The sequence below is a fragment of the Ranitomeya variabilis genome, chromosome 3, assembly GCF_051348905.1.
Source record: "Ranitomeya variabilis isolate aRanVar5 chromosome 3, aRanVar5.hap1, whole genome shotgun sequence".
NCBI classification, from domain to species: Eukaryota; Metazoa; Chordata; class Amphibia; order Anura; family Dendrobatidae; genus Ranitomeya; species Ranitomeya variabilis.
The window spans coordinates 321,635,503-321,647,793 of NC_135234.1; the positions used below are offsets into that span (position 1 = coordinate 321,635,503).

General features: G+C 44.3%; 1 long non-coding RNA gene across 1 annotated transcript in view; it reads right to left on the reverse strand.

The window, feature by feature from the left end:
• The window catches only part of LOC143818200 (uncharacterized), a 31,602-nt gene extending 26,432 nt beyond the window's left edge, over positions 1-5,170 (reverse strand). The window contains exon 1 of the long non-coding RNA XR_013224375.1: positions 5,083-5,170. This is a non-coding gene — a long non-coding RNA (uncharacterized LOC143818200). The remainder of the gene's footprint in view (positions 1-5,082) is intronic.
• Between the last annotated feature and the right edge of the window lie 7,121 nt (positions 5,171-12,291).

The window sequence follows — 12,291 nt, forward strand, 5'->3', positions numbered from 1 at the left end:
ACGGCTTGTGATTGGTCGCTGAGCGGTCACGTGGGCCGCCGCGACCAATCACAAAGCCGTGACGTCATCGGAAGGTCCTTCACGCGTTCATTCTTAAGAAGGAAGGCTGCCGGAAAGAAGCAGGGCACGTACGAGGGTGAGTATATACCTAATAGGAATATACTCACCCTCGGCTTCTTTCCAGCAGCCTTCCTTCTTAAGAATGAACGCGTGAAGGACCTTCCGATGACGTCACGGCTTTGTGATTGGTCGCGGCGGCCCACGTGACCGCTCAGCGACCAATCACAAGCCGTGACGTAATTCTCATGTACCTGAGAACCAGAACAGGACCTGAGAATAACGTCACCAGCTTGTGATTGGTCGCTCAGCGGTCACGTGGGCCGCCGCGACCAATCACAAGCCGTGAAGCATTCGAAAGGTCTTTCAAGCGCCATTTTTAGGAACGGAAGATGCCGGTTACCAGCGGCGATGTCCAGGCTGCGTCGGAGAGGTGAGCATATCAATATTTTTTATTTTAATTCTTTATTTTACACTTAAATGTGGATTCTGATACCGATTTCCGATATCGCAAACATATCGGAACTCGGTATCGGAATCCCGATACCAGATTCAGAAGATCGCCGACCTCATGGCCGACCCCACACAGGGGTCGGGTCGGGTTTCATGAAACCCGACTTTGCCAAAAGTCGGCGACTTCTGAAAATGGTCGACCCGTTTCGCTCAACCCTACTTAGGAAGCCTTTGCAGTTGTGTTTTGCTAACTATTCTAATTTACTGAGATAACGACTTTTGCGTTTTCATTGGCTGTAAGCCATAATCATCAACAGTAACAGAAATAAACACTTGAAAATGATCACTCTGTCTGTAATGACTCTATATAATATATGAGAATCACTTTTTGTATTGAAGAACTGAAATAAATTAACATTTTGATGATATTCTAATTTAGTGAGAAGCACTTGTAAATAATTCTATGATCCATCACATGGGAGGTTTGTACGACCTTAAAGGGAACCTGTCATTTCAAAAAACGCTACTTACCTGCAGATACGGGGTTGGTCTGCAGATCAGTAGTGTTCCAAAGACATGCGGCCCCCATATTGAGATCCCGGCTGCCAGGTGGAAATTTACTTTATTCCTTTCGGCAGCCTCTCTGTTTACTGGCAGAAAGGCTTTCAGTGTGGTAGGAATCTACTAAAAGAGTTGTCCACTACTAGGACAACCCGTTCTCATTCCCCATGTTTTGCTCCATTAAAATAAAAAAGGCTTATATTCACCTCCTGTGCCCACTCCGTTCCAGCATTTGCTTTTCCGTGACTCACGTGGTTGTTATGACTCGTGGTGCCCGACACCCAAGTAACACTGGTGTCACTGTCCACGCCTTCAGACTCAGCTCTCACTTTCTGTTGATTACTTATTCATTTGAAGGTGGGGATAGTGACACCAGCACTGATTGACTGCAAGGTTCACGTGTCATAACAACTTTACGTGAGCCCCGGGAATGCGAGTGCTGACACTGCTAGAATGGTGCCATTACAGGTGGTGAGTATAAGCTTTTATATACTGTATTAACACAGCCAAACATGGGGAATGAGAAGGGGTTGTCCTAGTAGTGGACAACCCCTTTACCTTGCAGATTAAATCCATATCTGCAGGTTAATAGCACGTTAATAGCAGGTTAACTAATCGCCGATATAGTTAATCAATGCAGTAGAGCAGGGAGACACAATCTCCCTGCACTACTGCTCACTGTTCTGTCGACCCCAGGTTGCTTTAAACCTGCGATCAACAGAAGGTGATGCCAGGATAGAAGTGCCAGCACACGCGCAGGAAGTCAAATAATCCTGGGGTAGTAAGGACCCGGGTTTGCAGGAGGAATCGGTATATGATGCACATAATGTTTTTTATTTTAATTGAAACATATGGTGTGACTGTGTGGGCATCATAAAATATGGGGCCCCTCATACATTTCCTGAACTGCTAATTACATTTCAAAGCTTCCCTAGACTGGTGCCCATAGATTGTGACTCGGTCCTTCTGACTGCCCTTATTCGCACATTGAAGTCAATTCTGACACATGGTAAGGTTTTTAAGATTAGATAGTGTAGGTTCTGTCCCGATCAGGGGCACCTTGACAACGGTGGGATGGCTTTTATGCTATTTTTGATCAAAAACAATATTACTAAGAACCCTGAGTTATTTAAATACACTTGCTTTTTACTTATTTAGTTACAGCAGGGTTTTTTGCTCATTTTGTTTCTTCATACTTAACAAAAATCCCATTCATACACAACGGGGATAAAGAGGCATAGGCGAAAAATGTACTAAAATATATAATCTTTTATTCAAAAATTATTAAAAAGTTTAAAATAAAGAAAAGGGATATTCTCAAAATTACCTGGGTACAGATAGAAGACAGGAATAATAAATTAGGGCAGTAAATTAGAGCAGTAAATTATTTACAAACACTGTTTCAAGATTACCTCTTATAAACCAATAAAGGGGTATAGCTGAGGTGTGCTTGTGGCCAGGGCAGAAATTAATGTAAGTAAATATCAGTCTTCAGATCTTGTTGGACTTGATTGAAAATGATTTTGACCTGAAAGTTATACTATTTCGGGACTTGTTGGTTACAGGTCTTGATATACAGTTGTATATGAGATTTCTTTTTGTACTCAATACTTTTTATGTTGTTGAATCTTTTGTTCCTTTGTTTGTTTTGAAGTTCTTTTCAATAAAAACCAGATTAAACATAAATGCATAGTAAATATCAGTCTTTGACTTATGGGGCGGTTTTATATAGAATACACTAATGCACTTAATGATTTAATTAATTGTCCTACACCGTGCCATGATTTTGGTTACTTTATCTTATGTGACAATAATCCTATAATAATGTTAGCACTTTGCACTTTATGGATATATGTGAACGCTGCCTACTGAGATTTATTGGTTTATAAGAGGTAATCTTGAAACAGTGTTTGTAAATAAATTACTGCTCTAATTTACTGCCCTAATTTATTATTCCTGGAATCTATCCATACCCGCCTAATTTTAAGAATATCCCTTTGCTTTATTTTAAACTCATGATACCATGAAACATGAGGTTGGTATCTTACTTTAAATGGACTCTTGATATTTATAAAGTTCATTTTGTTTCTTGTAGGTTTTGTGCACTTTATGGCTAATGTGAACATGTGTTTATGTGCTACATGTATACCAACTTAATCCAAGCTCAATTTTTGTGTTTTTTTCTTTGTATTTTTGCATTCTTCCCCAGACTGGTGTCCATAGATTGGGACTCGGTCCTTCTGTCTGCCTTTATTCACACACTGGGGTCAATTCTGACACATGGTAAGATTTTTAAAATTAGATAGCATAGGTTTCGTCCCGAACCTTGACGAGGGTGGGATGGCTTTTATGCTATTTTTTTTTTTTATAAAAAATTGTATTACTATGAACCCTGAGTTATTTAAATGCACTTGCTTTTTACTTATTTAGTTTCAGCAGGGTTTTTTGCTCATTTTGTTTCTTGTAGGTTTTGTGCCTCTCATACATTGTAGGAACTACTGTGGGGGGCCCTCATACATTATGGGGTCTCCATAAAGTGTGCTGGCCATTATACTATATAGAGGACTATGGGAAGTGCAGTATACTGTATGGAGGACTATGGGGAGAGCATTATGCTATATGGAGGACAATGGGGAGTGCAGTATACTGTATGGAGGACTATGGGGAGACCAGGGCCAGGACTTTCCTACCGCACAAGTACCCGACGTGCTACATTTCCTTCAGTCGCGGTGATGCGCCCCTGCTGGATGTTCTCATGAACTGCAGCCTGGGAACTTTTTCCCACGCTCCAGGTCATATGAGGACATCCACCAGGGGGCGCATCACCGCGACTGAAGGAAATGTAGGTTAATGACCTACATTTCCTTCATTCGCCGGGGAATTACAAGCACGAGCACAGCTGCATTTGCAGGGCTCCTGCTTGTAAATTATTTTAACCCCTTCAGATGGATTACCTCGTGGGACATGACGGGTCAGCAGAAGGTATGTATATTGTGGGTTTATTGTTTTGCCAAGCGACGGTCTGCAAATGGATTGAGAGAGCAATAAAATATTAAAACAACCGCTGTGTTTATTTCATTAAAATACTTTTAGATCATGTGTGTGTGTGTTTTTTAACCCTTTCATACAATTGGATTAATAAAGGATAGGTGTCATAATTGACGCCTCTCCATTATTAATGTGGCTTAATGACACCTTACAATAGCAAGGTGGCATTAACCCTTCATTACCCCATATCCCACCGCTACACGGGAATGGGAAGAGAGTGGCCAAGTGCCAGAATAGGCGCATCTTCCAGATGTGCCTTTTCTGGGGTGGCTGGGGGCAGATGTTTTTAGCCACGGGGGGGCCAATAACCATGGACCCTCTCCTGGCTATTAATATCTGCCGTCAGTCACTGGCTTTACCACTCTGGCGGAGAAAATTGCGCGGGAGCCCACGCCAATTTTTTCTGCCATTTAACCCTTTATTTAAGCACCTACAGCGCTGAAATTTTGCACATACACACTACTAACATTAGTAGTGTGGAATATGCAAAAAAAAGGGGATATGAGATGGTTTACTGTATGTAAACCATGTCTCATATCCTGTCGGGTTTAGGCAGGAGAAATGAAAAGCCGGCAATTGAATTACCGACTTTTCACAGATATCGCACTGTAGTAAATATAAATACAGACTATATATATATATGTGTCTCAATGACATATATATATATACTGTATATATGTTTTCCCGAACATTTGAGCACATAAATCCATTAGATGTCGGTTTTGCAAGCCTGCGAGAAAATATCGCAGTACGGATGCCATACGGATTACATACGGAGGATGCCATGCGCAAAATACGCTGACACACCCTGACTACGGATCAATATTTTGAGAACATTTCTCCGTATTACGGCCGTAAAATACGGACCGTATTGTCTTACGCCGAGTGTGACGCCGGCCTAACACCTAGCTACACCTCTTGCTAATACTCTTCTTAATTGTGAAAAGAAAACAAAGCCCTTACCTCATGAATCCTGCACACACACTGCATGTCATGTAGAACAGAGCATAGAAGATGAGAATGCAGAGAAAAAGATGGAAGTGGATGTTCTAGGGAAGAAGATGATATATATTCATTTTTTTAATAATTGATCAATCTTTTTAAACAGTTACCTCAGTTCTTTAACCTCGGTATACATATGTCTCAAATCAGAAAGACCAGCAATTTTTTTGAATTTCTTAAAGAATGGGGCATGTTGGAGTCAGACATTCCTGAATACGGTAATCGCATGCCTCTTAAGGAATCAGGAGCTTCTGACAAGTAGCATGCACCTCCATGCTTCTCATCACAAATCCTAACCCAATCGGACACTGGAATAAGATTTGTGGCATAAGGTAGGCCACAGCTAGTCATGACTTAGATGAGCTGTGGCATCATGCCCCTGCCATACCCCTGTCCTGCTCAGCTCTACCCAAATTGGTGGAGCTAGGCAGAACTGACAAAAAAATGCCAAAGGTCATAAAATTTTTACACAACCCAAAGTTAGGCAAAAATGTTGAGACTTTTCAAAACCGTTAGCGTCAGGGGGAGCATGAGACACCGCCTATGGGAGAGGGTTTAGGTTCACGTGAGGTTGCTGCAGGTGAGCCCACGGAGCCTATGCAAATCGCAGGGGTGTCACATGTGAAGCGTGTAAAACTGGTCATTTTATTAACATCTGTCCTCTGCTGTCTAAGAAAAACGCAACGGCGGAAAACTTCTAAGCTCAGAGGGTGTGGAGGAGACCAATCTGAGCTTATGTATATCCTCCATGGTGGTTTCTCAATGCATGCTCCCTGCTAAGGTTTTTATCGCTGGCAGTGAGCTGCCAATTACTGTTTTTGTTGATAGTGGTTCAGCCACAAATCTCATTGATGAGGAGTTTGCGCGCACAGCAGGTTTTAGGATTGAAAAACTGTCTCATCCTATCCGCGTGGTCACCATCAATGCTGCTCCTCTCTCTCAGGGGGAGATTACTGAATTTGTGGCTGAGGTGAAACTCCACAATGGGGTTCTACGTTCCGAGCGGGTTACATGTAAGGTGCTCAGGAATCTTCCTGCTCAGGTGGTTTTGGGTTTTCCTTGGTTGTCTATGCACAACCCGGTAATTGACTGGAAAACTCAGGACATAATTCAGTGGAGCGAGTTCTGCCAGGAGAATTGCCTGGCCACATGTGTGGCTGCGGTGACTTCAAGCATTCCGGAGTCACTTCTGGATTTTGTGGATGTGTTCTCTGAGAAGGGTTGTTCAGAGTTGCCGCCACATCGTCCCTATGACTGTTCTATCAGGTTTAAACCAGTGGCCAAATTGCCTAAAGCAAGGATGTTAGCATCTCCGGTCCGGAGAGACAAGCGTTAAAAGATTATATTGCTGAAAGCTTGAGCAAAGGGCACATCAGGCCGTCATCCTCGCCGGTGGCAGCAGGGTTCTTCTTCGTGAAGAAGAAAGATGGCGGATTACGCCCGTGTTTGGATTCCAGGGAGTTGAACCAGATTACGGTTCGTGATCCATACCCTATGTGTTGTGAATTTGGATTCTGGGCTCCCCCGGTGGCTACTGGTGGAATTGAACTGGTGTCTTCATCTTCTCTGTTCACCTGTTCCCATCAAGATGTGGGAGTCGCTATATAGCCTTGTTGCTCTGTTAGTTGCTTGCCGGTCATCAATGTTATCAGAAGCCTCTCTGTGCTTGTTCCTGCTCCTAGACAACTACTAGATAAGTTGGACTCTTGTCCATGTTTGTTTTTGCAATTTTGTTCCAGTTCACAGCTGTAGTTTCGTTACTGTGTCTGGAAAGCTCTTGTGAACAGGAATTGCCACTCTGGTGTTATGAGTTAATGCCAGAGTTTTAAAGTAATTTCTGGATGGTGTTTTGATAGGGTTTTTAGCTGACCATGAAAGTGTCCTTTCTGTCTTCTGCTATGTAGTAAGTGGACCTCAAATTTGCTAAACCTATTTTCATACTACGTTTGTTATTTCATCTTGATTCACCGCCAATACATGTGGGGGGCCTCTGTCTCCTTTCGGGGTATTTCTCTAGAGGTGAGCTAGGACTAATATTTTCCTCTGCTAGCTTTATTTAGTCCTCCGGCTGGTGCTGGGCATCTAGAATCAACGTAGGCATGCTACCCGGCCACTGCTAGTTGTGCGTTAGGTTTAGTTCATGGTCAGCTCAGTTTCCATCTTCCAAGAGCTAGTTCCTATATATGCTGATGCTATGATCTCTTGCCATTGAGATCATGACAGTTTGACCGGCCCACTAAAGGGTTAAAATCCTTGGCTGAGAAAGGAGAGAAATAAGTAGTCTGCTGAAATTTTTTTTTTTTTTTTTCTCTCTCTTTGAATGGCTCTGTGTTCACCTGTTTGCAATGGATCTTCAGAGTGTAACTGCAGGTTTGAATAATCTCGCCACGAAGGTACAAAATTTGCAAGATTTTGTTTGTCATGCACCTGTATCTGAGCCGAGAATTCCTTTGCCGGAATTTTTCTCGGGGAATAGATCTGGGTTTCAGAATTTTCGAAATAATTGCAAATTATTTTTGTCCCTGAAATCTCGCTCTGCCGGAGATCCTGCACAGCAGGTCAGGATTGTGATTTCCTTGCTCCGGGGCGACCCTCAAGACTGGGCTTTTTCATTGACACCAGGGGATCCTGCGTTGCTCAATGTGGATGCGTTTTTTCTGGCCTTGGGGTTGCTTTATGACGAACCTCATTTGGAGCTTCAGGCAGAAAAAACTTTGATGTCCCTATCTCAGGGGCAAGATGAAGCGGAAATTTACTGCCAAAGATTCCGTAAATGGTCTGTGCTTACTCAGTGGAATGAGTGCGCCCTGGCGGCGACTTTCAGAGAGGGTCTCTCTGATGCCATTAAGGATGTTATGGTGGGGTTCCCTGTGCCTGCGGGTCTGAATGAGTCCATGACAATGGCTATTCAGATCGATAGGCGTTTGCGGGAGCGCAAACCAGTGCACCATCTGGCGGTGTCCACTGAGAAATCGCCAGAGAGTATGCAGTGTGATAGAATTCTGTCCCGAAGCGAGCGGCAGAATTTTAGACGGAAAAATGGGTTGTGTTTCTATTGTGGTGATTCTACTCATGTTATATCAGCATGCTCTAAGCGCACTAAAAAGCTTGGTAAATCTGTTTCCATTTGCACCTTACCGTCTAAGTTTATTCTATCTGTGACCCTGATTTGCTCTTTGTCATCTATTACCACGGACGCCTATGTCGACTCTGGCGCCGCTTTGAGTCTTATGGATTGGTCCTTTGCCAAACGCTGTGGGTATGATTTAGAGCCTTTGGAGACTCCTATTCCTCTGAAGGGGATTGACTCCACCCCATTGGCTAATAATAAACCACAATACTGGACACAAGTAACTATGCGTATTAATCCGGATCACCAGGAGATTATTCGCTTTCTGGTGCTGTATAATCTACATGATGATTTGGTGCTAGGATTGCCTTGGCTGCAATCTCACAACCCAGTCCTCGACTGGAAAGCTATGTCTGTGTTGAGCTGGGGATGTAAGGGGGCTCATGGGGATGTACCTGTGGTTTCCATTTCATCATCTATTCCCTCTGAAATTCCTGAGTTCCTGTCTGACTATCGTGACGTCTTTGAAGAATCCAAGCTTGGTTCGTTACCTCCGCACCGAGAGTGCGATTGTGCCATAGATTTAATCCCGGGTAGTAAATACCCAAAGGGTCGTTTATTTAATCTGTCTGTGCCTGAACATGCTGCTATGCGTGAATATATAAAGGAGTCCTTGGAAAAGGGACATATTCGTCCATCGTCATCTCCCTTAGGAGCCGGTTTTTTCTTTGTGTCAAAAAAAGACGGCTCTTTGAGACCATGTATCGATTATCGGCTTTTGAATAAAATCACTGTAAAATATCAATACCCATTGCCGTTGCTGACTGATTTGTTTGCTCGCATAAAGGGGGCCAAGTGGTTCTCTAAGATTGACCTTCGTGGGGCGTATAATTTGGTGCGAATCAGGCAGGGGGATGAGTGGAAAACCGCATTTAATACGCCCGAGGGCCACTTTGAGTATTTAGTGATGCCTTTTGGTCTTTCAAATGCTCCGTCAGTTTTCCAGTCCTTTATGCATGATATTTTTCGCGATTATTTGGATAAATTTATGATTGTGTATCTGGATGATATTCTGATTTTTTCTGATGACTGGGACTCTCATGTCCAGCAAGTCAGGAGGGTTTTTCAGGTTTTGCGGTCTAATTCTTTGTGTGTGAAGGGTTCTAAGTGTGTTTTTGGGGTACAGAGGATTTCCTTTTTGGGATATATTTTTTCCCCCTCTTCCATTGAAATGGATCCTGTCAAGGTTCAAGCTATTTGTGATTGGACGCAGCCCTCTTCTCTTAAGAGTCTTCAGAAATTTTTGGGCTTTGCTAACTTTTATCGTCGATTTATTGCTGGTTTTTCGGATATTGCTAAGCCATTGACCGATTTGACTAAGAAGGGTGCTGATGTTGCTGATTGGTCCCCTGATGCTGTGGAGGCCTTTCGGGAGCTTAAGCGCCGTTTTTCCTCTGCCCCTGTGTTGCGTCAGCCTGATGTTGCTCTACCTTTTCAGGTTGAGGTCGACGCTTCTGAGATCGGAGCTGGGGCAGTGTTGTCGCAGAAAAGTTCTGACTGCTCCGTGATTAGGCCTTGTGCCTTCTTTTCCCGTAAATTTTCGCCCGCTGAGCGGAATTATGATGTTGGGAATCGGGAGCTTTTGGCCATGAAGTGGGCTTTTGAGGAGTGGCGCCATTGGCTTGAGGGGGCCAGACATCAGGTGGTGGTATTGACTGACCACAAAAATTTGATTTATCTTGAGACCGCCAGGCGCCTGAATCCTAGACAGGCGCGCTGGTCATTATTTTTCTCTCGGTTTAATTTTGTGGTGTCATACCTACCGGGTTCTAAGAATGTTAAGGCGGATGCCCTTTCTAGGAGTTTTGAGCCTGACTCGCCTGGTAACTCTGAGCCCACAGGTATCCTTAAGGATGGAGTGGTATTGTCAGCCGTTTCTCCAGACCTGCGGCGGGCCTTGCAGGAGTTTCAGGCGGATAGACCTGATCGTTGCCCACCTGATAAACTGTTTGTTCCTGATGATTGGACCAGTAGAGTCATCTCTGAGGTTCATTCTTCTGCGTTGGCAGGTCATCCTGGCATTTTTGGTACCAGGGATTTGGTGGCAAGGTCCTTCTGGTGGCCTTCCCTGTCACGAGATGTGCGAGGCTTTGTGCAGTCTTGTGACGTTTGTGCTCGGGCCAAGCCTTGTTGTTCTCGGGCTAGTGGATTGTTGTTGCCCTTGCCTATTCCTAAGAGGCCTTGGACGCACATCTCGATGGATTTTATTTCAGATCTGCCTGTTTCTCAGAAGATGTCTGTCATCTGGGTGGTGTGTGACCGTTTCTCTAAGATGGTCCATTTGGTTCCTCTGCCCAAGTTGCCTTCTTCTTCCGAGTTGGTTCCTCTGTTTTTTCAAAATGTTGTTCGTTTGCATGGTATTCCTGAGAATATCGTTTCTGACAGAGGCACCCAATTCGTGTCTAGATTTTGGCGGGCATTCTGTGCTAGGATGGGCATAGATTTATCTTTTTCGTCCGCTTTCCATCCTCAGACGAATGGCCAGACCGAGCGGATTAATCAGACCCTGGAGACATATCTGAGGTGTTTTGTGTCTGCTGACCAGGATGATTGGGTTGCTTTTTTGCCATTGGCGGAGTTTGCTCTCAATAATCGGGCCAGCTCTGCCACTTTGGTGTCCCCGTTTTTCTGTAATTCGGGGTTTCATCCTCGATTTTCCTCTGGTCAGGTGGAATCTTCGGATTGTCCTGGAGTGGATGCTGTGGTGGAGAGATTGCATCAGATCTGGGGGCAGGTGGTGGACAATTTGAGGTTGTCCCAGGAGAAGACTCAGCTTTTTGCCAACTGCCACCGTCGTGTTGGTCCTCGGCTTTGTGTTGGGGATTTGGTGTGGTTGTCTTCTCGTTTTGTCCCTATGAGGGTCTCTTCTCCTAAGTTTAAGCCTCGGTTCATCGGCCCATATAAGATATTGGAGATTCTTAACCCTGTTTCCTTCCGTTTGGACCTCCCTGCATCCTTTTCTATTCATAACGTTTTTCATCGGTCATTGTTGCGCAGGTATGAGGTACCGGTTGTGCCTTCCGTTGAGCCTCCTGCTCCGGTGTTGGTTGAGGGTGAGTTGGAGTACGTTGTGGAGAAAATCTTAGACTCTCGTGTTTCCAGACGGAGACTCCAGTATCTGGTCAAGTGGAAGGGATACGGCCAGGAGGATAATTCTTGGGTGAATGCATCTGATGTTCATGCCTCTGATCTGGTTCGTACCTTTCATAGGGCCCATCCTGATCGCCCTGGTGGTTCTGGTGAGGGTTCGGTGCCCCCTCCTTGAGGGGGGGTACTGTTGTGAATTTGGATTCTGGGCTCCCCCGGTGGCTACTGGTGGAATTGAACTGGTGTCTTCATCTTCTCTGTTCACCTGTTCCCATCAAGATGTGGGAGTCGCTATATAGCCTTGTTGCTCTGTTAGTTGCTTGCCGGTCATCAATGTTATCAGAAGCCTCTCTGTGCTTGTTCCTGCTCCTAGACAACTACTAGATAAGTTGGACTCTTGTCCATGTTTGTTTTTGCAATTTTGTTCCAGTTCACAGCTGTAGTTTCGTTACTGTGTCTGGAAAGCTCTTGTGAACAGGAATTGCCACTCTGGTGTTATGAGTTAATGCCAGAGTTTTAAAGTAATTTCTGGATGGTGTTTTGATAGGGTTTTTAGCTGACCATGAAAGTGTCCTTTCTGTCTTCTGCTATGTAGTAAGTGGACCTCAAATTTGCTAAACCTATTTTCATACTACGTTTGTTATTTCATCTTGATTCACCGCCAATACATGTGGGGGGCCTCTGTCTCCTTTCGGGGTATTTCTCTAGAGGTGAGCTAGGACTAATATTTTCCTCTGCTAGCTTTATTTAGTCCTCCGGCTGGTGCTGGGCATCTAGAATCAACGTAGGCATGCTACCCGGCCACTGCTAGTTGTGCGTTAGGTTTAGTTCATGGTCAGCTCAGTTTCCATCTTCCAAGAGCTAGTTCCTATATATGCTGATGCTATGATCTCTTGCCATTGAGATCATGACACCTATGCCACTGATACCAGATTTGTTCAACCAGGTGGCAG